Source organism: Desmodus rotundus, chromosome 8, assembly GCF_022682495.2.
Source record: "Desmodus rotundus isolate HL8 chromosome 8, HLdesRot8A.1, whole genome shotgun sequence".
NCBI classification, from domain to species: domain Eukaryota; kingdom Metazoa; phylum Chordata; class Mammalia; order Chiroptera; family Phyllostomidae; genus Desmodus; species Desmodus rotundus.
Genome location: NC_071394.1, coordinates 37,757,721 through 37,781,688, shown reverse-complemented (window position 1 = coordinate 37,781,688; position 23,968 = coordinate 37,757,721). Strand labels below are relative to the sequence as shown.

At 38.6% G+C, this 23,968-nt stretch overlaps 1 protein-coding gene across 12 annotated transcripts in view; it reads left to right on the top strand.

The window, feature by feature from the left end:
• The window catches only part of SGK3 (serum/glucocorticoid regulated kinase family member 3), a 155,144-nt gene that overhangs the window by 21,426 nt on the left and 109,750 nt on the right, over nucleotides 1–23,968 (top strand). For 9 of the 12 annotated variants that reach the window (XM_071222243.1, XM_071222240.1, XM_071222244.1 and 6 more), the window contains one exon: nucleotides 7,382–7,522. The gene's annotated coding sequence lies outside the window, so the exon portion shown is untranslated. The other 3 variants (XM_045181644.3, XM_071222247.1, XM_071222248.1) reach the window with 3 other exon arrangements.

Below are 23,968 nucleotides of genomic sequence, written 5' to 3'. Positions count from 1 at the left end.
TGGAACAAGTATTTGACTCATAATTCCCTGGAGTACAAAGGAGACCAGGGAAAATATTTAAACAAAAGTTTACAAAGGGCTCCAGATGAACTGAAGGCAAATAAGTACAGGAAGTAATATACAACTATATAATGTGGTTCACTAAATGCCGTATAGGCATTTCAGTATTTGGCAATATAAAAGGATTCCTCCCTACCTTGCTTCCCACTGCAAACACGAAGCACAAGCCACTTTCTTTCTACCTGCGCTATGTCCTCAAGCAAGCAAAATTCTTCAGAAACTAGCCCCAAGATTGCTAAGACTAGTTCCAGCTAAGAACTTCCTTCCAAATTCTGGTTTCCAATCTCATCCCCTGCCTCTTTTCTCGGTACTAGACTCTAAGCATATCAGCCTTCTAGGAAAATGGCATTGCCTCCCTACAGAGATGGTAGCTTTACCTCGTTGCTGGGAGATACTTACCTATGAGTCTTTCATGCCCCTGCGTGTTATGCTCAGTATGCCAAGAATGCAAGGCCCTGACCACTTGTGTCATCTATTATTGCATAACAGATTACTCCAAAACAGAGGCTTAAAACAACAAACATTTATTTTCTGACAGTTACTGTGGATTAGGAATCTAGGCACAGCTTAGCTGGGGTGCCCCTGGCTCAGGGTCAGTGACAAGGCTACAGTCAAGGTGTTGGCCAGGGCTGCAGTCATCTTCAAGCTTGAATGGGGGAGATTCTGCCTCTGAGCTCATTCATGTGGCTGTGGGCAGGTCTCGGGTCCCTGCTGACTGTAGGCCAAAGACTTCCTTTCCTTGTCAAGCAGGTCTCATAAGACAACTCACAACATGACGGCTATCTTCCCTCAGAGTGAGTGAGGGAGAGGGTGCCCAAGACAGAAGCCACGATCTCTTTAGAACCTCATCTTGGAAGCAAAATCTCATCACTGCGCTTTGTTCAATTAGAAGTGAGTCAGGAAGTCCAGCCCACAGTCAACTGGAGGCAGTTACACAAAGGAGTGAATACCAGAAGGCAAGAGCCATTAGAGCCACATTAGTACCACACCACTCTCTACCTAAGCTATTCTTCATGGTTGTGTTTGCAGCAAGCAATCTTGAGGGATGAAGTAACATCTCCCTCTGGGACAGAGCAAGCTTAGCTTGCTGCCTGCTAGTGGGTTCCCCCATGCTCATTGTTTTCCCACTGCATGTGTGACATCTCTTTGGGCCCCTTCGCATCACCCCCATGGAACTTTGAGGCAAGATTCAAACATTCTGATGCATATGCTTTTTATATTGTGTTGAGTAAAAAACTTCTTCATCTCTGACTCAGACTATCTCTTGTCTTCTTCCAGCATCTGTGGAAAAGGAACAGGCTAACTTGTTGGCTTGTAAGAAAAAAAAAGGAAATCAAATAGTAGACCTGAACGTTTGACTCAATGGAGAGACCTAATCAGAATTGTGTACACGCCTTTGAGACCAGCATTCTCACAGAAAACAAGAGATCCATGTACACATTATTCATTTTATTTGACAAACACGTATATGCCAGGTATTATTCTAAGAGTTTATGGTTATAAACTCATTTAATCCATGAGATAAGCACTATTTTTAAAAAAAAAAAAAAAAACCCACCTATTTTACAGAAGAGGAAGAAAGACACAAAGATGTTAAGTAACTTACTTTAGGTCATTCAGCTCCTAAGTGTCCAGACCCCATGTGCAAACAGAAACAAGTGTAAACAACCTGGCTACAGCATCCACTGATTCACTGTACCGCGCTGTGTTAAGGATTGAGGAGGGGTGGGTTAATATGTTTAGAATTGCTTTAATTTTTGGTTAGACAGTTCTCTTTAAGAAGATTCCGTGAAAAAGTTGAGTCATATTTCCTTCTTTGATGTACTTCAATGCCCTAGAATAAGCATCCCTTGTTCAAAATTAGGGCACCTCTTCACTTGAGGAGCTCAATCAAAATCCAGTCCAGTCCATCCACAGCTTCTCTTTTAGCATGACTACGGACCTCTCCCTGGGTCGGTATTGATCCCCAGGGTCTCAAACTGGCAGTTAGCCCACAGGGCAGATTTACCTGATAGATGTGGCTTATTTGGCCAGCACAGTGTTTTAAGAAAATCTGAATATGTTCCTGGCATTTTGAAATTATGGCATTTCACATTAAAATGTATACTGCTAGCTTTTACTGAAAAATTGATAGATCTGGCAATATCAGGCCTGTGATCTTACATAGCAACAATCAGCTGATAGCAGCTGTCAGCCATTCCCCTTAGAGAGGGCATGCACCTCTTACCGCTCATGAAGACTGATGTCAGTTGCCATTTACCACCTCACTTTCACCTCTTCTGACACTCAGCATCTGCGCTGCCTCCCAGGTACTTTAGATATTTGCCTTTGTAAACTCTTTTACACCTGACCTCTGATGCCTTTCACCCAGCACCACCCATTGCCATTGGATACTCTGTGATGCTCTAGAAAGATCATAGGCTTCAAACCCAATAGACTTCGCTTGCCACTTTCCTGCTGTGTGACCTGGGTAGGGTTATTTTATCTCTTCGAACTTCTATTTCTTTGTCTGTAAAATAGGAATAATGGTGGTGCAATGTAAATAATGTACTTCTGATAGAGCCGAGAAGAGGCAGGAAGCACTCAGCAAGTGTGACCTGTCTCCACTGACAACCTCTGTCCTCACCTCTCAGGGAGATGACGGGGCCACTCCACTTAGACTCAGGTGTTGTCAACTCATAACTAATTTGTATGATACTCTCAGGTATCTAGATACAAATAAGAAATCATAAGAAACTAAACAGTACTTAAGTAAAATTTATTTCCTGTAATTGTCACCTGCTGCCATCAAGGAACCACTAGGGGCTAAGCTGTTAGCCAGTAGCACTCCTGTTGCTTGGAGGATAATCTTAGGGTATGGTAAGTCAAGTTCGTGCAACTAGTTCTGTAAAGAAACAAAAATTTTAAAGTTTGTGAGTTAGCATGGTTTCCAAAACTGGGGGCATCGGTAAAAAAGATAATTCTCCACATGCCCACCTTTGCTCATACACTGCAACCTTTGTAGGGCTCCTGATTTGTTTGTTTTCTATCTGCTACTCTAAAAATTACCACAAACTTAGACATTTAACACAACACATATGGCTTATCTTACAGCTCCATTAAGTTAGAAGTATGACATGGTGTCCTGAGCTAAACTCAATGTGTCAGCTGGGCTGTACTGTTTTTTGGAGGCTCTAGAGTGAATTCATTCTCTTGCCTTTCCCAGCGTCTAAAGGCTGCCCACACTCCTTGGCTCATGGTCTCTTTCTCCACCTTCAGAGCCAGCAATATTGCATCTCTGACCATTCTTCCATAATTCCATCTTTCTGACTCTGTTCCATTGCCTCCTTCTTTAATTTTTTTTTAAAGATTTTGTTTACTTTTAGAGAGAGGGGAAGGGAAGGAGAAAGAGAGGGAGAGAAACATCAATGTGTGGTCGCCTCTTGTGCACCCTCTCTTGGGGACCTGGCCCACAACCCAGGCAGGTACTCCCACTGGGAATACGAAACCGGCGACCCTTTGGTTCCCAGCTCGTGCTCAATCCACTGAGCAACACCAGCCAGGGCCTCTTCCACTGTTAAGAAGCCTTGTGATTGATTACCTTGGGCCAGCCTGGAAAATCCAGGATATTCTTCCTATCTTAAAGTCTGCTGATTAGCAATTTCAATTCCATCTGCAATATTAATTTAAAACAAAATAATTTAAAAAATTGAGGCATAGCTGCCATAATATATTCATTTCAAGTGTACAACATAATGATTCAAAACTAGCACATGTTGTGAAATGACCACTATAATAAGTCTATTTAACATCCCTCACCACACATAATTATAATATTTTTCTTGTGGTGAGAAAATTTAAGATCTATTCTCTTAGCAAGTTTCAAATATATACTGCAGTATTATTAACTATAGTCACCATACTGAACTTTACATCCCATGATATATTCATTTTGTAACTGGAAGTTTGTACCTTTTGACCCCCCTCACCCATTTCAAGCTTCCCACCCCTATAACAATCTGTAATCTGTTCTTTGTATCTATGAGATCATTTTTGTTCTCATTTTTTTTTAGATTCCACATATGGTATTTGTCTTTGTCTTAACTTTTGACTTATCATAATGCCCTCAAGGTTCACCTGTGTTGGTCACACAACCTGAATTCTTTGCCATATACTGTGACATATTCACAGGTTCCAAGGACTACAATGTGGGCTTCTTTGGGGGACCATCATTCTGCCTATTTTAATGAGTATGTACCTTATATATATAACATAGATATTATGTACGTATATATAATTTAAATTTGACCATGTATTGTGTTCTTCCTCTGTGATTATCTCACTTAATATGGACAAGAGCCCTATGATGTAGGAACTACTTTTATAAATGAGAAAACAGGCTGGGGAGCTAGGAAATGTGCCTGGGTCCAGGGCCTGTCAGCAGCAGAGTAAAACTCAAATCCTGGGCTGTTTTCCTCTAAAGCCATGCTCTTAATCACTACATTATACTGAAATTTGTCCAGATCGTATTTTTCTTTTGATTTTCCAAGGAAGTAATTATTATAGTAAAATTTCATTTTTCTGTGGGTGGGATAGCCCAAGAAGTATGTATTAGTTAAAATTCAAAGGAAGATATTTTTTATTGTCTTAATGTGCTGCTTATGTTTTTCTAAATTGAATTTTATATTATCACAGACTTTTGTATGTAATTTTGACTTTTCATACCATGCCCCAAATTTCTGAACTGTTAGAATCACTTTTAAAAAGTCAAACAGATATAGATTCCTCCAAATACCGAGAGCTTTAACTTTGCTTATTTGCAGAGTTTAAAAGTAAATGAAACCCCAGGAAGTCATGTGATCCTGTTTCTTGCCTTGAATACCTCAAATCACCACGTTTTCTTGCTATTTAGGGAAATGGTATGAGATTCTATTTTAGGCATGCAGGCAATTTTAAGTTCTATGATCTTAGTTTCCAGCAGTACTTTCCTCTACCTGTTTTACATGTGATTGTCCTCCACTTCAAACAAGTAGCAATTAAAAATAATTTATCCCAGTCATAGGTTGAAATTACAAGTAACGAGATGAAATTTGAAAGAGGTGGTTGAAGCCAAATAATATGCCTGTAAAACTTTCAAATAGTATGTTAAGGGATTTGAAGAAACACAGTACAGGGGTAAGGTAGTCAAAAAGGCAATGTGCTGAGGAATACAGTCAATAGTGAAAGAAATTCACATAGCATAAGGACAAAATTGAAGTGTTTTTTTTCATTTCTCATTTTGTCATGTTTTAGCATGGATATAAAATCTCCTTGAAAACACAGTGCATCTTTGTACCTTGAATCTTTCCTCCCTCTTTCCCCCCAAAACCCAGTGCTTTGCAGGGGAAATGCCTCTTGAATCAGAAATAATTTATGTCCACATGATTGCATTAAAGGTACCTTGCAGATATCTAGAAGAGAAAACAAGTAATAAATGGTTTATTTAAACTACATGAAAACTAAGTGGGTGTTCAAATGACCAGTTTTATATTCAAATCCCAATCCGCAGCAGATCATTATCTGGGTAAAGGCCTGGGAGTGGAGGTAGGGGAAGGAGCTGAGAAGCAGGTGATTCTGGGGACTCTCGTTGTGGGAATAGTTCCTTATTATATGTTTCATAAGTGATGTAAACTACTGTTTGTGGTTGGGGAGTATATCTTTAATTTCTATCTCTCTGAGCCTAGCCCAATACCCAGGACACACTTGGTACTCAACAAATATTTATTGAATGAAGAAGGAAGAGAACAAAAGGAACTAAATTCTTAGATGATAATAAACCAAGGAATGGTGATGGTAAAAGTTTACTAACATCTTGCTTTTGAATATGCACCCCATCCTTATCATCCTTAAAAATGTTTCAGCATGCACATCCATGTATAAATTACATATTTGTGACTGCCTATGCTAAATATTGTATGCATTGTAAAATAGAAATCCCTAATTGAAAATATGAAATAGCCAATTTAATGGTGTTTTATTAATAGCATAAGAGTTTTTTTTTCTCTCACTCGATGCTTTATTACCTGGTACTTTATTATTTTAGTTTTTGAAAAAATTTATTTATTTTTGAGAGAGTGAGGGAGGGAGAAAGAGAGAGAGAGAAACATGAATGTACATGAGAAACGTCAATTGGTTGTCTATCACAAGCCCCCAACCTGGAACCTGGCCTGCATCCCAGGCGGGTACCCTGTCCTGGAATCAAACCAGCGACCTTTAGGTTCACAGGTAGGTGCTCAATCCACTGAGCCACACCAGCCAGGGCTACTTTTTTTTTAAATTTTGGTTTAACACTGTGACATAGTGATTCAAAGATCTCATTCTAAGTTTAGTTTATTTTTAAACTACATTTTAATAGCTGTCATAGCTAGAAAAGATATTTCAAAAAGATATTTACATTTAAATTGAAGAAATGCATTGCTGCTGGCTCTAGCTATTGAGGTACTCATTTTCTTTTTTAATCCCATCAACCAGTTCTGCAAAGGTTTTTGTTGAAATTTCACTAGCAAATTTCCATTTTTTGTGCTATCAAAAATTCTTGCAAACTAATTTAAAGGCATTGCCTTTTTAACTTTTACAACAGATTAGTTTAATACACATTGAAATTCACTATTTGGAGAATATTTAAACAAATAGGAAATTGTATTTCCCAAATTTTTAAGTGTGTATACACTAGAATTTTAATAGTACACACACAGTTTTTTGCAACAACCTTACATACTGATGGAAATATTTTCAAACATCCTTTTCAAAACATTCTCTTCAAAGCAATTCTTTCAAAACACATGTACACTTAAAGGGGAAGGTGAATGGAATTACTCTCACTTACTATTGCTCAAGCTTTACCTTAAAAGGAAAGTTCTACTCACAGAAAATACAGGAAAATTTGGATCCCTTATATTTTTGTCAGAGGAAAATGTATCATTTATCTTGATATTTAAGTATTCTTTTAAGTATTAACCACTAGTGCTTATGTAGTGCTTATTTTGATAGTAATATGTATATATATATTAACTCACTTTGTCCTCAGAATCCAGCACAGTAGATACAGGTGTGCTCCCATTTTACAGATGAGGAAACTAAACCATAGGGATGATAAATACTTTGCCCAGGGTTACATGGCTGGTGATAGCAGAACCAGGCAGTGTGTAACCAGGAGCAATGCTTTTAACTCTAAATATCTTGAATAGTTTGATAGAAGGTAAAGACTTTCCATTATTACTCCCATCTCAGTACAAAGTATTATATAGATTCTATTGAAAGTATTTGTTTTTACAAAATTAACCACATCTATTACGCTCTATAGTATATAAAACTGCAATACACTGATGCTGGATGAAGGAGCAAGTGGCAAGACCAACCTTCTCAGGATAACTCACAGAGCATGTGGATGACTGACCGCGTGATGACAGAGAACTATACGAGACTGCCGGTATAAATATGCGTGGTAAATAATAAAGATTCATTTCTTTATTTTTAGATAAAACAAATAGATGTTGGGATCTTTCCTTTCCGAAGTGTAGTAGATTGTCTTGAGCACTCTGAGGATGTGCACACCTCCACTTTGGATCTTGTTTGTCTTAACAAATATGATGAAATTCAAAGTCACCCAGGAAAAATACAGTTTCTATAAATTAGGTGCAGAGGCAATAGGAATAATCAAAGCAACCTCTTAAGTATAATTCAAGAAACATAAGGAGGCTAAACAAGCATTTAGAGTTTGGATTTTAAAATTAAATAATGACAAAAATACAACTTTAAATGTAAGAATAATTCTAAATTGCAATATAGGAGTTTGAATAGAAGAGCTGCGAGAGAAGGCTCTCACTCTACTAACCTGATCCTTTACAGAGTTCCATGTCTCATTGTGGAGGGTTTGGAAAGAACTGTATGAAAGTCATAAAACATTTTTAAAAAAGAGGTGTGAGAAAAATTTAAAGAACTGAGGTTGTTTATTCTAGAAAACCTAGGGAATGTAAGGGTCTTCCGGTATGTAAAGAGTTATAATCCCTTAAAGTCTATTTAAGTCTTTGACACATCTGGTTGAGCCAGACACAGATTCCTTAGAGGTTCAGTTGAGGAAATAACAGCAACAGACCTCTTTCAGCCAGAGCCTTTGCATTTGAAATGGTTTAATCATTAATTGCACATAATTGACCATAAATAACTGAGTCACCAAATGACTGGTGTTTAAGAAAAGCTATTATTTCCTACTGATAAGCAACAAAAATAATTATTATCTTCAAAGTCCACCCTGTAAGTCTGAGCTCAGAGGCTTAATATGATTCTCTGAAGAATATAGTAACTGCTGACACAACTTATGTAAATAAGTTACTGTCACCTATTAACAGGCATAGTGTATGTATGTAATAGACCATCCAAACAAGAGACAGAAAAAAGAGAGAAAATGATAAAAGAGGGGGGATTTTTATTTTGTTCTTGATATCATGATAATAGATTTACTTCGGTTAATTAATGGTCTTAGCAAAACTTAATTTCCAGCAATTTTTTTAATCAAAAAGCTGATGCTAGCAGTGTGAGGGTTCTGATCTCCTAACACTTCCTCTTGGTTTTTCTCATGAGTCTAATATAGAAAGTGAGAAAGGTCTGTGATATGAAAAGCTTTATATTTGACCCTATTGTAGTTTTGCTTTAAAATAGTGTTTTACCTTTATTACAAAACACACTTGAAATTCAGGTGTTTCAGTTTTGATTTTGAACATGGCTAATTAGGCCCAGGAAAGATGTTGAACTCTGGGCCTCTCCCACACCAAGCACACAAAATGAGCAATGCCTGAATCATTTTCTAGATCAAAGAAACAAGTTGACTCTGCTCAGTGCTAAGGTGGTAATAAACTGATCTCAATTTCAGTTCCTGTGAGTATCTGAGTTTCTCTTGGTTTTTCTCATGAGAAAACTAACCTTGGGTTGCTTTGTGTTTTATTAAATCGTTCTTGTTCAGGAAATTCAATAAATTGGTCACTTTAATTCTCCTATTCTTACCTACTTTTACAGCAGGCTTTTCTTGTTAATTATTTTTCTGAGCCAATTCATGGCTAGGACTATGCTTTAAAGTATCTCCCAAATAAAAATGGTTTTCTTATTTTTGAAGTTGTGAGATGCTGCGATTGTTATACCAACGGATAAACATAGCTGGAAACTATAGCAACAACTCTTCATGTCTGACCCACTTAAGTAGATGAGTCTGTAGTAGAATGGAGGAAAAGGTGCTGTAAAAGCAGTGCAAATAATATGAATCAAAAATATCTTTACTTTTGTAATCAAGTAGTTGGCAGCATTGCTCTCAACTCTCTATTCTTGGAGATTCACCTGCTATAAAATAAATATTCTAATGAACATTGGCCCTCACTTTCAGTACCAGCTGACTTATGAGTAGATCATTCAGGTCCTGTGACTGCCATTTTATCTGTTTTTCTCCCTTACGGAAGTGATATTTCTTGTATTGTAATGCCCTTCAACTCTTCCAAAGGTATAATAAAGGAACTAGAAATAACAGAGGACTTTATTATGGTATAAAAAGTCTTGATGGTTCCATATTGGGCACCATTTTAGAGAAAAGATTTTCATTTTGAAAAGAGGATGAAAAAAACAAGCACTCATCTCATTATAATATATTATGTTTGGAAAAAACACTGTATTACCTGGTTAGGCAGGTTGTTTTTTTTTTTTTTTTTAATGTTTGGGTCATTTTATAGTATTGCCATTCCAATTTTTAAAAATTCTGAACATTACTATATCTTAGTATTTCTTTTATGATTTTTTTCTGTTACTTTTAGGACTTCTACAAAAAAAAAAAAACCAAACTCTAAAATTTGACCATTCTTTATATGAGTACAAAGGAAACACTGGCATTTGTATATCTGTGTTAGAGATAATACTGATGACAATAGCAGTCAACTGCTGTCATGTTCCATGTATTCTACTAAGTTCATTTGCTCATCATAGCAATTTCATGAGATTAGCACTATTATTACCTCTGTTTTACTGAGGAGATAAAATTATTCTTATCATCCTCATATTACTGATAGTCAACACTCAGTAAGGTGAAATGATTTTCCCATAGTAGAAAGTAGTAGAGCCAGAACTTAAAACTGAGTCTGTCCAATTCCGAAACTTGCCCTCATAATCTGTTATAGATAAAACAGATGAACGAAATGTGTACCCTTTCTGCATGAACAGAATCATATTTCCAAACAAAATACTGGATCCCAGTGTCTAACAAAAAACTTTATTTTCAAATTTTATTTACACAAAACCTATGAAGGTAGGTATAAACATCAACTAGACATTTAGCTGAACATTCAACAACTTTTAGATTATAAACTTGAAATTGGAAACACAAGGGAGAATAGAGATATGAACTATATCTATAGGTATGATTAATCAAAGTGAACAGCCTTATTCTGGAAATATAATGATTCCCAGATGTCTGTTTTTCAAAAACAAATAAAAAGAAAAGAAAAAAAGTTTAAATGTGGTGATAACCAGGTATTTGTCTCTAAAGCCAGAATGATGTCATTTCTCTTGGGAATTTATTGACACAAAACTTCCTTTTGGCTGAGAAATTTTTCAGCACTGTGAATATGGCTTTAATTAAGAGATACACTGATCACTTGTTGATTTTGTTACAAGGAAGGAACTTCTCTAGCTTCTCTGTGCCTTATTGTGTGGATTGCTTTGTGTATAGATTACAATGAAAATATAGAAAGGACCACTGGCAATGTGCTGATTTGTATCTACTGTACTTTATATTTATATCTAGATCCATATGCCACTGAATATCATTGTTTATAAAGTTCTGTAGCATTATGACATTTTGAAGTATAAAATATTAGATTCATATTCTTTTTAAAAAGAAGACCATGCAGTGGTAACTGACATTAAAAATGAATATTCTAACCTTTACCTGTGCGGCAAAATTTTTAAATGTCATTTAAAATATAAGGAAGGACTCCTGGTCAAGATGGTGTTATAGGCAGACATGACTCGCCTCTTTGCACAACCACATCAAATTACAACTAAAATATACAACTGCCATCACTCAGAACCATCAGAAATCGAGTTGAATGGAAGTCTGACAACTATAGAATTAAAGAAACCACATCCATCCAGACTCGTAGGAGTGGTGCAGACGCAGAATGGGCTGGTGCCTCACCTGGGTGTGGTGGATAAAAATTTGGGAGGGATATCTCGAGAGCAAGGAGTCCCAGCTCCACAATAGGTCTTCCAGCCCAGGATTCCACTGCCAGGAAGGTAAGTCCCCACAACTTCTGGCTACAAAAACCAGAGGGGATTGAGTTGGTGGAAGAAACTGCTGGAGCTCTAAGCAGTTCCTCTTAAAGAACCCACACATGGACTCACTCAGAGTCACTCCCTCTGAGCTCGAGCACAGCGGTGGCAGCTAGAAAGGCACCAGTGGTATACAGGGAGAAACTGAAGGGTCTGGCATCAAGGCAAACACAGGCCATTGCCCCTTTTCTAAACCTTCCCCCCAACAGAGTCAGCAAGCTGGTGCCATATCTGAGACTCCCATCAACCTGGCTGACACTGACCTGCTTTGGAGATCCCCAGAGACTCAGCCCCACCCAACTTATGGGCCCACCCAAGCTGCTTTTCCATATCAATGGCTGGTCTGGGCTCCTGCTTCACAACTTCCTAAATCCTCTCAAACAAGAAACACCTAGCCTCAGTGAGCCCTAGGCCTGCCAGTAGCAGCAGCCAGCATAGATCCACAGTTTGGCTTCGCCTGGGAATCTCAAACCCAGCACAAGTAGCAGCCATCTCAGATTACTTTATAGCTCCGGCAGGGTGGCCCCAGGAAAACACAGGTTGAGGTTGACCATGGCCTGCATGCACTACTGGGGAAACCCTAGGGCCAGTGTACCCAGTGGACAGCTACGGACCACACTGGAGCACCAACCACCCTGAACCTGCACAGCTGATCCTCTACAGAAGGCGGAGATTGGTGGACAGTGGTCACAGCCAATCCTTGCAGCTGACTGGTCTGGGTAAATCCCTACCATTGATCTTCCAAGGCTCAACTACAAGAAGAGAGTATACTTAGCCCACACGAAGGGTGCACCTCCAGTACCCAGTTTGGGGAATAGAGGAGGCTGTGTCACTGGACCCTACAGGTCACCTACTACATTAGGCCACAATACCAAGACACGGAGTCAAAGCAGCTCTACCTAATACATAGAAACAAACACAGGAAGGCTGCCAAAATGAGCAGACAAAGAAACATAACCCAAATGAAAGAACAGATCAAAATTCCTGAAAAATAAGTAAATGAAATGGAGATAAGCAATCTATCAGATGCAGAGTTCAAAACACTGGTTATAAGGAGGCTCAAAGAACTTAGTGAGGACCTCAGCAGCATAAAAAATATCCAGTCAGGAATGAAGGAGTCACTAATTGAAATAAAGAACAATCTACAGGGAAACAAGAATAGATGAAACTGAGAGTCAAATCAAAGATTTGGAACATAAGGAAGGAAAAACCACCAATCAGAACAACAACAAGAAAAAAGAATCCAAAAACATGAGGATAGTATAAGCAGCCCCTGGAACAAATTCAAGAGTTCCTACATTCTCATCATAGAGGTGCCAGAAGGAGAAGAGAAAGAGCAAGAAATTGAAAACTTATTTGGAAAAAATAATGAAAGAAAACTTCCTTTATTTGGTGAAGGAAATAGACATGCAAGTCTAGAAAGCACAGAGTCCCAACCAAGGTGGATGCAAAGAGGCCCATTCCAAGACACATCATAATTAAAATGCCAAAGGTTAAAGATAAAGGGAGAATCTTAAAAGCAGCAAGAGAAAAGAAGTTAATTACCTACAGGGTAGTTCCCATAAGACCGTCAGCTGATTTCTCAAAAGAAACTTTGCAGGCTAGAATGGATCGGCAAGAAATATTCAAAGTCATGAAAAGCAGGGACCTAGAGTCAAGATTGCTCTACCCAGCAAAGCTATCATTTAGAATCAAAGGGCAGGTAAAGAGCTTCCCAGACAAGAAAAACTAAAGGAATTCATCATCATCAAACCACTATTATATGAAATGTTAAAGGGACTTATTTAAGAAAAAAGAAAACCAAAACTATGAACAATAAAATGACAAAAAATATCTATCAACAATTGAATCTAAAAAACAAACTAAGCAAACAAGAACAGAGAGAGAACCATGGATACGGAGAACATTTTGATGGTTGCCAGATGGGAGTGGGGTGGGTGAGAATGGGTGAAGAGGTGAGGGGATTAAGAAGTACAAATAGGCAGTTACAGAATAGCCATGGGGATGTAAAGTACAGTACAGGAAATGAAGTAGCCAAGGAACTTATTCCCATCTTGTGGACGTGAACAATGGTGTGGGGATTGCCTGAGGGAGTGGGGGGTGCTGGGTGTGGGGGGGGTGCTAAAGGGGAACATCAGGACAACTGTAATAGCATGACAATAACATATAATTAAAATAAAAATATATATATATATAAGGAAATGCTCCCTGAATTTAAGGAAGCCACAATCTGAAGCATGACATGCACTTGGGAATCTTCAGTTGAGTCTATCTTCAAGTGGTATCTCATAAAACTTGAATTGCAGTAGTGTTGTGAGGCAAAATCCCCCCCCAAACCCACTCATTCAAAATCCTAACCACTTTACCCACATCCATTGAATTATGTAATTCTTAGATCTCTGTTCACCTTCAGTACCTCTCTTCATCTTACCCGGATTGAGAAAAGAAAAAAAAAAGAAGAGACAAATAAATGGGTCTAAAATGCAACTTCTATATTTAAAGAATAACAGTTGACTAAGGAGTGGTAATATGTGCCCTCATCCGACTTGGAGATTAATGGTTATGAGGGGAAAAAAAGGAGAGTTAGCATAGAAAAAGGAAATTTCTCTGTGCACAGGATCGGCCAATTTGTGACAACTCTGTATAAACACAAAGGGCAAAACTCTGTTGATGATAAAGTAGAAAACTTCAAATAATGCTTAGTGAAGCACAGACGTTGCTCAATTATGCGATGCTTATATTTACTTGAATTCTACGAGTTCCCAGTGCACACCGAGCCACAGGCCCACCAGGCCATTCCTGGGGATCCAGCGGTCGTGCTCCCCACATGCACCAGGGTCATTTCACGGGCCCCCCTCACGTTCTTCTTGGGCCCCAGGGCAGCGGTCACGATAAGCAGAGCGGCGGGAAACCCCTAAGAGTCTAAGCCTCTAGGCGGGATCCACCGGTGTCCCCAGAATTTGGCACACACGTGGGGCGGGGACCCGGCCTTTCGCGGGGGTCCTCGGGGAAGAAGAGCAGAGCTGGAATCCGCGGAGGGGGCGCGGTGGGCCCGAGCAGCGGCCACCCGCCCTGCGCTCCGGCCCGGCACCCGCGGCTGGGAGCCGGCGCCTGCCCGGCGCGCCGTCGGCCGCCCACTCGGTTCTGCCCGGCAGCTCCGCGTACTCTGCGGAAGAAGCTGCCGGCAGCCGTGACGCGTCAGGGAGGAAACGCCGGCGCCCGGCGGCCCTACGGGGAAGGAGGAAGCGCGAGTGCGCCCCGCGCCCGCCGCGTTGGGAGGTAGCGCCGCGGAGCCGGGTAGGTGCGGGGCGGCCGGGACACGAGGCTGGCGAGCCGGCCGCGGGGGCCGCGCGCGTCCGGCCGCCGGCGGAGGCTCCCGGGCGGGAGAGACGGGGCGGGGCGAGGAGCCCCCGGGCCTCGACTGCAGCCTGCGCTCGGAGCAGACGCGCCTTTCCCGGGGGACCTGGCAGCTCCCCCAACCCTGAGCCCGGAAACCTCCGCGTCGATCAGGAGGAAAAGTACTCCCGCCCAGCCCCGACTCCCAGAGTTAGTGCGCTTTGTTTCCTTGGGGTGAATCCTGCACCCCGCGAGTGGTGTCAGTGCGGGGACATTGCTAATTAACCCGTGCACGGCTTCAGGGGGCGGAGGGGCCGGGGACCCGGAGAGAGAGGAGCCCCCATCCGAAGTGGGAAGTGGATGCGGGTCACCTGCGAGGACCGGATGGAGGAGGCCTCCGGAGTGGAGAGAGCGGGAATCTCTAACCTGTTGTCCCCTGGCCTGTAGTCTCACACTTAAGTGCGTTGCTACTCTTCAAGTTCTCTGTCATTTGAACTCTCTTTTCAAGTGAATTTGACTATTGATCCCCACAGTTTTCGCATTGGTATGTACTGTCTAGAAGTGCTTTGAGATTTTTAAATTTGGTCATTTTTCGTGGTGGTTACTTGGAAAGAGAAAAGAGAAAGAATTCCTCTCGAGACTTAAACTCTTTATTATTGAATTTTGCACAGTGATTTCTGAACCAAGAACAGAATTTCTGTCCTGCACAAGAGACGGTATAGGGTCCACTTGAAATGCAGGAATAAATGCAAAGAACTTTCTGAATCTTTATCAAGGTAAAAAAAAATGTTAGACTGTTGTGTATCTTCATTCTCTACTTTTGCCATTAGGTTGAGTAGTCACCCAGCCAATCTGAAAGTGCTTTATTTATTTAACAAACATGTTGATAGCCCTTACTATGTGTTGAACTCTAAGTGTTTTATAAATATTAACTCAAATTGTTAACTCAGATAATAAATTATAGCGGTTCTAGCAATGAAGCACTGCTGTGCGTGTGCTTCAGTTCCCCAATGTGCTTGCAAAAGCTAGAAACAAGAGGAAGTTTCAGACTTTTTTTTTTTTTTTTTGTACTGCTGATGCCTTCTGGACCCTTGGCTACCACTCCCTTAAAATAATCCACCACCCGTCCACTCCCTGGGGAAGGTAGTCTGGAGCTACTCCCTCTTTTGGACCTCTTCCTTCCAAATCTCAGCCAGCGAGATCCCTAGTGTCTTCTACAAGATGGGCTTTCTTATCTGCCATGGTGCCCCTGTTAGCTAACTCTGGAGAGACCAGAACTTCCTCCTTTCTTCAACTGCCACTACATGGAGCCTGGTTGTGGTTTTAAAAGGAGTTTTGTTCCTAATCTGTTTGACAGTTCATATGACAGGTCAGGTTGAAAGTGAAATGCACCATAAAATAGAAACTTTTCAACCTTGTAGGTGTCTGTTTTGTGATTTGCAGATACATAGAGAAAATATTTTTCCGGAATAAAATGCCCTCTTTAAAGGAATGCTTTGTGGCCTGATGGTCAGATTAGTGAAAAAAATAGATACGGTTCTTGTTATTATGGTTATTATGATGAGTCTAATGTTAACATATGCATATCATACTAGCTTTCTGTCTCTCTTTCATATATTTACATTTCCAGGGAGATGATTAAATGAGACTCTAAGCCTTATTTAATAGCATTATGAAGTGTCTCTTGGAAGTAGGAAGGCTCACTTTCCTCTGATACAATTCATGGTACAACAGACATTAGTGGATTTCATGAATTCAATTCAGCCAAATGACAACTAACACTTTCATGGTTTACAAAGTGCTTGCAGACATATTTGTTTGCTCTTCAGAGAGACCTTTGAGGTTGGTAGCCACAGTGAGGAAACAGGCATAGAAATGTTAAAAATCTTCAGCCAGGATTGCACAGCTGGTAAGAGGAAGCGCTTGAATAGAGAGCAGGTATGTGGACAGTGCCTGGCACATGCCAGCCTATAAGAAACATTTGTGGAATAAATGACTCCACATGACTTCATATTTCTTGCTCTTTCAAAACATATGCCTCTCAAATACCCTAATTGATTTGTGCCTAAAAGAAATCCAGGCCTAATCCAATGTCCTTCTGTTATTTCACATAATACCTATCTGATACATGTATTTTCTGTAAAAGGGATGAGAATGCCCTTTGGATTCATTTCTTAAGATTTATCATCTCTGGTTTATGAAAAAGCAAATAGATTGTTTATTCTTTCTTTCAAACATTCTACTTTTTCCCTCTGATCTGGAGAGAGTTTAGATTGGACACATAGTTTTAGGGTTTATGTTGACAACTTTCTTACCTACCCTGCTCACTTAAGGTCATTTTTAAGGACTATAAATCCCTATAGGTTTTCCACGTCAGTGAACTCAATTAAATTACTTAGAATAAAATCAAGTTCAAACACAATGATCCTATGTATTGTAATTGTTTGAAGCCTCTGACATTACTACTGTTTTTCAAAATATTGCAATTACTTTAGTATAAATCCTTAAAAAAAAACCAAAACCAAAAAGCCTTCAACTATTTATATCCTTTAAGTATAACTCTCTGTGTTCTAAAATATGTGACCTCCAGATGGAAAACCTTCAATTAGAGAGGAAAATATGCCCATTACCTGGTGGGAGAAATTGAGAAGAGAAAAATGGGAGATGGGATGGCCTTTGCCGTGAGGGATATTAGGTGGTAAGAAACCCTTATTGAAGTCACACTGAGTCATATGCCTGTCAACGTTCTTCTGTATGGGGGTGGAATAAAACACTTTTGAAACCTGCCTTCTTTCAGAAACCACTTTACCTTTTCCAATCCTCATGTTTTCTCCGACTCTCTTTTTTTAAATTCATGTAAATTACTGACTAAACTGCTGATTCATGAAACTCAAATTATGTAACATATTATTCTTTTTTTTTTTTTTTTAATTCCTGACAGAAACAGCTCGTGCATTATTTTAAGGGACTGAATGTCTGTTTTCCTTTCCCTATTCCATTCTGTGCCATGGCATCTTTGTTCTCATTTCACCTTTTTACCACCTTCTGTTTCATGGAGAAAAGTGGTAAGTCTAAGAGGTGCTGATTTCACATCTTGTAGTTTATGGCAAAGTCATTTTAATTCAGTACTAACTTTGAGTTAATTGTCATTGCGGAGGAAGGCAACATAGAAATCAGATGCTGAAGGCTGATTCAGAACATCAACCAGTAACATTTTATTGCCTGTCTGCAGCTGAAGCAGGGAGTTTTCAAAGGGAACAGTGTACCATCTCCTTGCCCCTGTCCAACTTCTCAGGGCCTTTCCTATTTCCCACATGTCCTGAAAACGTGCCTTAGTTTACCTTCTTGTAACCACTATTTCTTCCATTATTAAAAACTCAAATCTGTTTGCCTTGGGTGGGGTTGGCAGGTGGATGAAAGAAGGGTGATTATATTAGGGGGATTGTTGTAAGGTGAGAATTGGTAATATTAAGATAGAAAGTGAAGTAAGAATTATTAGTGAGAGTTCACCATGGAGGATTCATGCAGAGTGTTGCTTTGCCTCTCCGGAAGGGACCAGAAATACAGGGATCAAAGCAAGTCTGGGAAGGATTAGAAATATCTATTGGCATGTGATATTGGCAGGCAGAGTTCCTTTGTACCACCAAGTGCAGAAGTGTCATTATAGATATCTGTTTCTTCAGCTCACAAAATGTGTTTGTTTGCAGATAATTAAAATGTAGAGAGCTGGTTTCCTGGCTTTAAACTGAGAGTAAGGAAATTTAACAGGCTTTCAGTTGAGTAAAGGCTTGCATTTTGTACCTTTTTAAAGCCTTACTCTTTTGAGTCTGCCTGTGATGTTGAGATAATGTCATTCTTTTCACTGTTTTGTGATTTTTAAATAACCAACATTGTATTCACATAATATAGAGTAAAAATATGACTCAGGTTAATTGCTGCCATTGAGGTTCCTGATATATTTGATATGCCGGTCAGTACCAAACATTTTTTTCAAATGGACTTCATATATATTCACATATAAAATCAAACTAAGTAATGGACTAGACAGTCTATAGGCTGCTGGATGAAATGTCAAGTACAGTGGGGCTTCACTAGAACTTGACTAATTGCTTGATTGAGTTCAAAAATAAGAAGAAACTTTATTTACCTCCCCGTTTTTAAAGTATATAAAAATGGAAGTTAAAATGATCTGGTTTCCAACTCAGCATCCACACATGCAGACAAACAATACATATATAGATAGAATCTCTAGATAGACTACGTAATCTAATTCATATGTATGTTATATATATGACCAGCTAAAAGGCATCGTATCCTCAGTTTCCCGAGAAAACACTGTATATATGCACCTTTTATTCCCATTTTTGTTTTAGTTTTATTTATTATGTTTTCTAAACATTATTTTTTGATTATAAAGGTATACATGCTCTTAAATTCAAGCAATTGAGAAGCACATAAAGTAGAAAGTCTTCTCCATTCTAATCTTACCCATGAAGATAACCACTGCTAAGTTTTTATATCCTTTTAGACTTTTCCCCATGCTGATCTAAAACTATATATCTGTAAATATATAGTTTTTTTTCTTTTTGAGTCAGGCGGGGAGGAAGAGGGAGCAAAAAGAGGGAGAGGAAGAGAGAGAGAATCATTGATTTGTTGTTCCACTTATTCATGCATTCATTGGTTGATTATTGTTATGTTCCCTGGCTGGGAATCAAACATGCAACCTTGGCATATAATGACAAGGAACCTACTGATCTATCAAGTCAGGGCCACAGAGTTTTGTTTTTTTGTTTTGAAAATGGGAATCACTGTACACAATTTTTCCTTTTGTTTCTTATTTTAAGACTTTATCATGGACATCTATAAATCTACACCATTAATTTTGACAGCTGCATAGTAGTCCACTTAATAAATTATCCATTTTCTATTTTTCATTTTGTATTTTTTATGCTATTACACTTGTCCCAATTTTTCTCCCTTTGCCCCTCTCTCCCTAGCCTGCCCCTCATTCCCATAGCCGGTCCCCACACTGTTGTTCATGTCCATGGGTCATGTATATATGTTCTTTGTCTAATCCCTACACCTCTTTATTCTAGACCCCTCTTCCCCTCTCTTCTCCCCTCCTACAGATGTCAGTATGTTCTGTGTTTCTGTGCCTCTGATTCTATTTTACTCATTAGTTTATGTTGTTCATTAGATTTCAGTTATAAATGAGAACTTATGATATTTGTCTTTTATTGACTGGCTTATTTCACTTAGTATAATAGTCTCCAGTTGCATCCATGTTGTCCCAGAAAGTAAATCCTTTTTTACTGCTGCATAGCATTCCATTCTGTATATGAACCACAGCTTTTTTATCCACTCATCTACTGATGGGCACTTAGGCTGCTTCTAAATCTAGGCTATTGTAAATAATGCTGCAATGAACATAGGGGTGCATATATTCTTTTGGATTGGTATTTTGGGATTCTTTGGATATATTCCCAAAGTAGATTTCCCAGGTCAAAGGCAGTTCCATTTTTAATTTTTTGAGGAAACTGCATACTGTTTTCCATAGTGGTTGCAACAGTCTGCATTTCCACCAACAGTGCAATAGGGTACCCTTTTCTCCTTATCTTCACCAGCACTTGTTGTTTGTTGATTTATTAATGATAGCCCCTTTGGCAGAATATCTCATTATGGCTTTAATTTGCATTTCTCTGATGGCTAGTGATGTTGCGCACTTTTTCATATGTCTATGGGCCATTTGTGTGTCCACTTTGGAGAAGTGTCTATTCAGGTCCTTTGCCCATGTTTTAATTGAGTTGTTTGTCTTCCTGGTGTTGAGTCATATGAGTTCTTTATATATTTTGGAGATTAAACCCCTGTCCGATATATCATTGACAAATATATCTTCCCATACAGTGGGCTTCCTTTTCATTTTACTGATGGTTTCTTTAGCTGTGCAGAAGCTTTTTTAAAAATATTGTTCCATTTATTTATTTTTTCCTTTGTTATCCTTGCCCTAGGAGATATAATGGCAAAATGTTGCCGCATTTTGTTGTTGATATCTGAAATTTTACTACCTATGCTTTCCTCTAGGATTTTTATGATATCATGACTTATATTTAAGTCTTTTATCCATTTTGAGTTTTTTCTAGTGTATGGTGGTAAGTTGGTGGTCTAGTTTCTCTTTTTTTTGCAAGTACTAGTACAGTTCTCCCAATACCATTTATTGTAGAGACTGTCTTTACTCCATTGTATGCTGTTGCCTTCTTTGTGAAATATTTTTTTTTGACAGAATTTTTGTGAAATATTAATTGACCATAAAAGCATGGGTTTATTTCTGGGCTCTCTGTTCTGTTCCATTGATCTATGTGTCTGTTTTTATGCCAGTACCAGACTGTTTTGATTACAGTGGCCTTATAGTATAGTTTGATATCTGGTATTGTGATCTCTCTAACTTTTTTTTTTCTTTCTCAAGATTGCTGAGGCTATTTGGAGTCTTTCTTGGTTCCAAATAAATTTTTGGAATATTTGTTCTAGATCTGTGAAATATGCCATTGGTATTTTAATAGGAATTGTGTTGAATCTATAGATTGTTTTGGGTAGTATGGATATTTTGATGATGTTAATTCTTCCAATCCATGAACATAGTATATGCTTCCACTTATTTGTATCCTCCTCAGTTTCTTTCTTCAGTGCCCTATAGTTTTCTGAATACAGGTCTTTTACTTCCTTGGTTAAATTTATTACTAGGTACCTCATTTATTGTTGTTGTTGCAATAGTAAATGGGATTGTTTTCTTACTTTCTCTTTCTGATAGTTCATTATTGGTATATAGAAAAGCCATCAATTTCTGAGTATTGATTTTGTATCCTACTACTTTGCTGAATTCATTTATTAGGTCTAGTAGTGTTTTGGTGTAGCCTATAGGGTTTTCTATGTATAATATCAAGTCATCTGCGAATAATGAGTTTTACCTCCTCCTTTTCAATTTGGATGCCTTTTATTTCTTCTCCTTGTCTGATTGCTGTGGCTAGGACTTCCAGTACTTGTTGAGTAGGATAGGTGAAAGAGGACATCCCTGTCTTGTTCCTGATCTTAGAGGAAACACTTTTAGTTTTTGCCCATTGATATGATGTTGACTGTAGGGTTTTCACGTATGACCTTTATTATGTTGAGGTATGATTCCTCTATTCCTCCTTTGCTGAGAGCTTTTATCATAAATGGGTACTAGATTTTACCAAACGCTTTTTCTGCATCCATTGATATTATCATATGATTTTTATCTTTTGTTTATGTGATGTATCACATTTATTGATTTGAGTATATTGTACCAACCTTGCATCCCTGGGATAATCCCACTTGATCATGGTGTATGATATTTTTAACATACTGCTGGATCCAGTTTGCTAATATTTTGTTGTGGATTTTAGCATCAATGTTCATCTGGGATATTGGCCTATAGTTTTCTTCCTTTGTTGTGTCTTTTCCTGGTTTTGGAATTGGGATAATACTGGCCTCATAAAAAGAGCTTGCAAACCTTCCCTCTTCTCTTCTTTTTCTTTTTTAAAAAGGTTTTATTTGTACTTAGAGAGAGGAGAAGGGAGAGAGAAAGAGAGGGAAAGAAACATCAATCTGTGAGAGATACATCAATCGTTTGCCTCTCACATGCCCCCACTCGGAGAGCTGGCCCGCAGCCCAGGCATGGGCCCTGACTGGAAATCAAACCAGTCAGGCCAGCACTCAATCCACTGAGCCACATTAGCCAGGGCATCTTCCCTCTTCTTGAGTTTTTGCAACAGTTTGAGAAAGATAGGTGTTAGTTCCTCTTTGAATGATTGGTAATAATTGCTTGTGAAGCCATCTGGTCCAGGACTTTTGTTTGCTGGGATTTTTTTGGTTATTGCTTCAATTTCATTAATTGTTATCAATCTACTCAGGTGTTTCTTCTTCTTGATTCAGTTTTGGGAGATTATATGATTCTAGAAATTTATCAGTTTCTCAGGTTGTTCAATTTTTTGGCATATGTTCATAGTAAATTGCCCATTTTCTGTTTCTATTATTTTTATGTTCACTCTTTTGTATCTTTTTAAAAATGTTTAAATCACCAAAGTAATGAAGTTTTAAAGAAAAGGAGGGAATAAGAATCACTGGTAAACCTACCAGTCATAAATAATCATTATTAGCATTTATAAGTGTATCTTTCTAAACTTTCATTTGTGTGTTCATATTCATTTTTTCAATGACATTTTATTTTTTACATTCTTATTGATAGCTTTATTTGTAAATGAGATACATTTCTTAATAATAAAGTTTTCTATTTAAAATTTTTCTTTTTTTAAAAAATTATTTTATTGTTGTTTAGTTACAGTTGTCTGCATTTTCTCCTAACCACTCTCCCCTACCCCAGCCAAACCTACCTCCCTCCCTCGCTTCCATCCTCCCCCTCGGTTTTGTCCATGTGCCCTTTATAGTAGTTCCTGAAAACCCTTCAATGCCATTTTAAGTAATTTCTTATGAAGGCTTGCTTTGTTGGTTGGAGAATCATGTTTATGTAGCCAACAAACGTCATTGATTCCGTGAACTTTTAAACCAGGTATTTTGCTGTGTTTCCTGGCTGTCTGCCATACCCCAAGCCTGGATAACACTTGGAAATTTATACTACTGCTCATAAAGGGAATGAGTTGAGGGTGTGTCTATGAATGGATGGATCCATTCAGATCAGCATAAAGCATATCTCCTAATGTAGGTCAGTCGATATTTGTATGTTAAGTACATCTAAAATATATAATAAGATATTTAAGAAGTAACAATATTGATACATAATTGATTGTGATCACTAAAGGAAGAGCAGAAAAATCAATAATAGACTTTAACAAGGAAAAAGTGTTGAATTTAATTAAAGTCAGAACAGTTGACCCTGACATATTTTGTAATAGTCTCCTAATAAGCACGTTTTTTGAAGTAATTGGTTAACTATAGTAGAAATAGATGACTTTGACATTTCTTGTGATCCTCCTGTATTATAGGCTGTCTCAGAGTTAGTAACAGTTGGCTTCATATAATTTCATGTATATAACTCCCTAGTTATAATGCCACTAGTTTTTCCAGACAGCGTTCGCCTGGGCTAACATCCTCCACCCCCTTTTTCTTCTCCCACTGCGCATATGAATGAGCTATTGCCTGTCCATGCTTTCCTCCTATATCCTTCTGCGGCCTTACCTTCTCTTCTGAGAGTTCAGTCCCCCTTTTAACCTTGTTC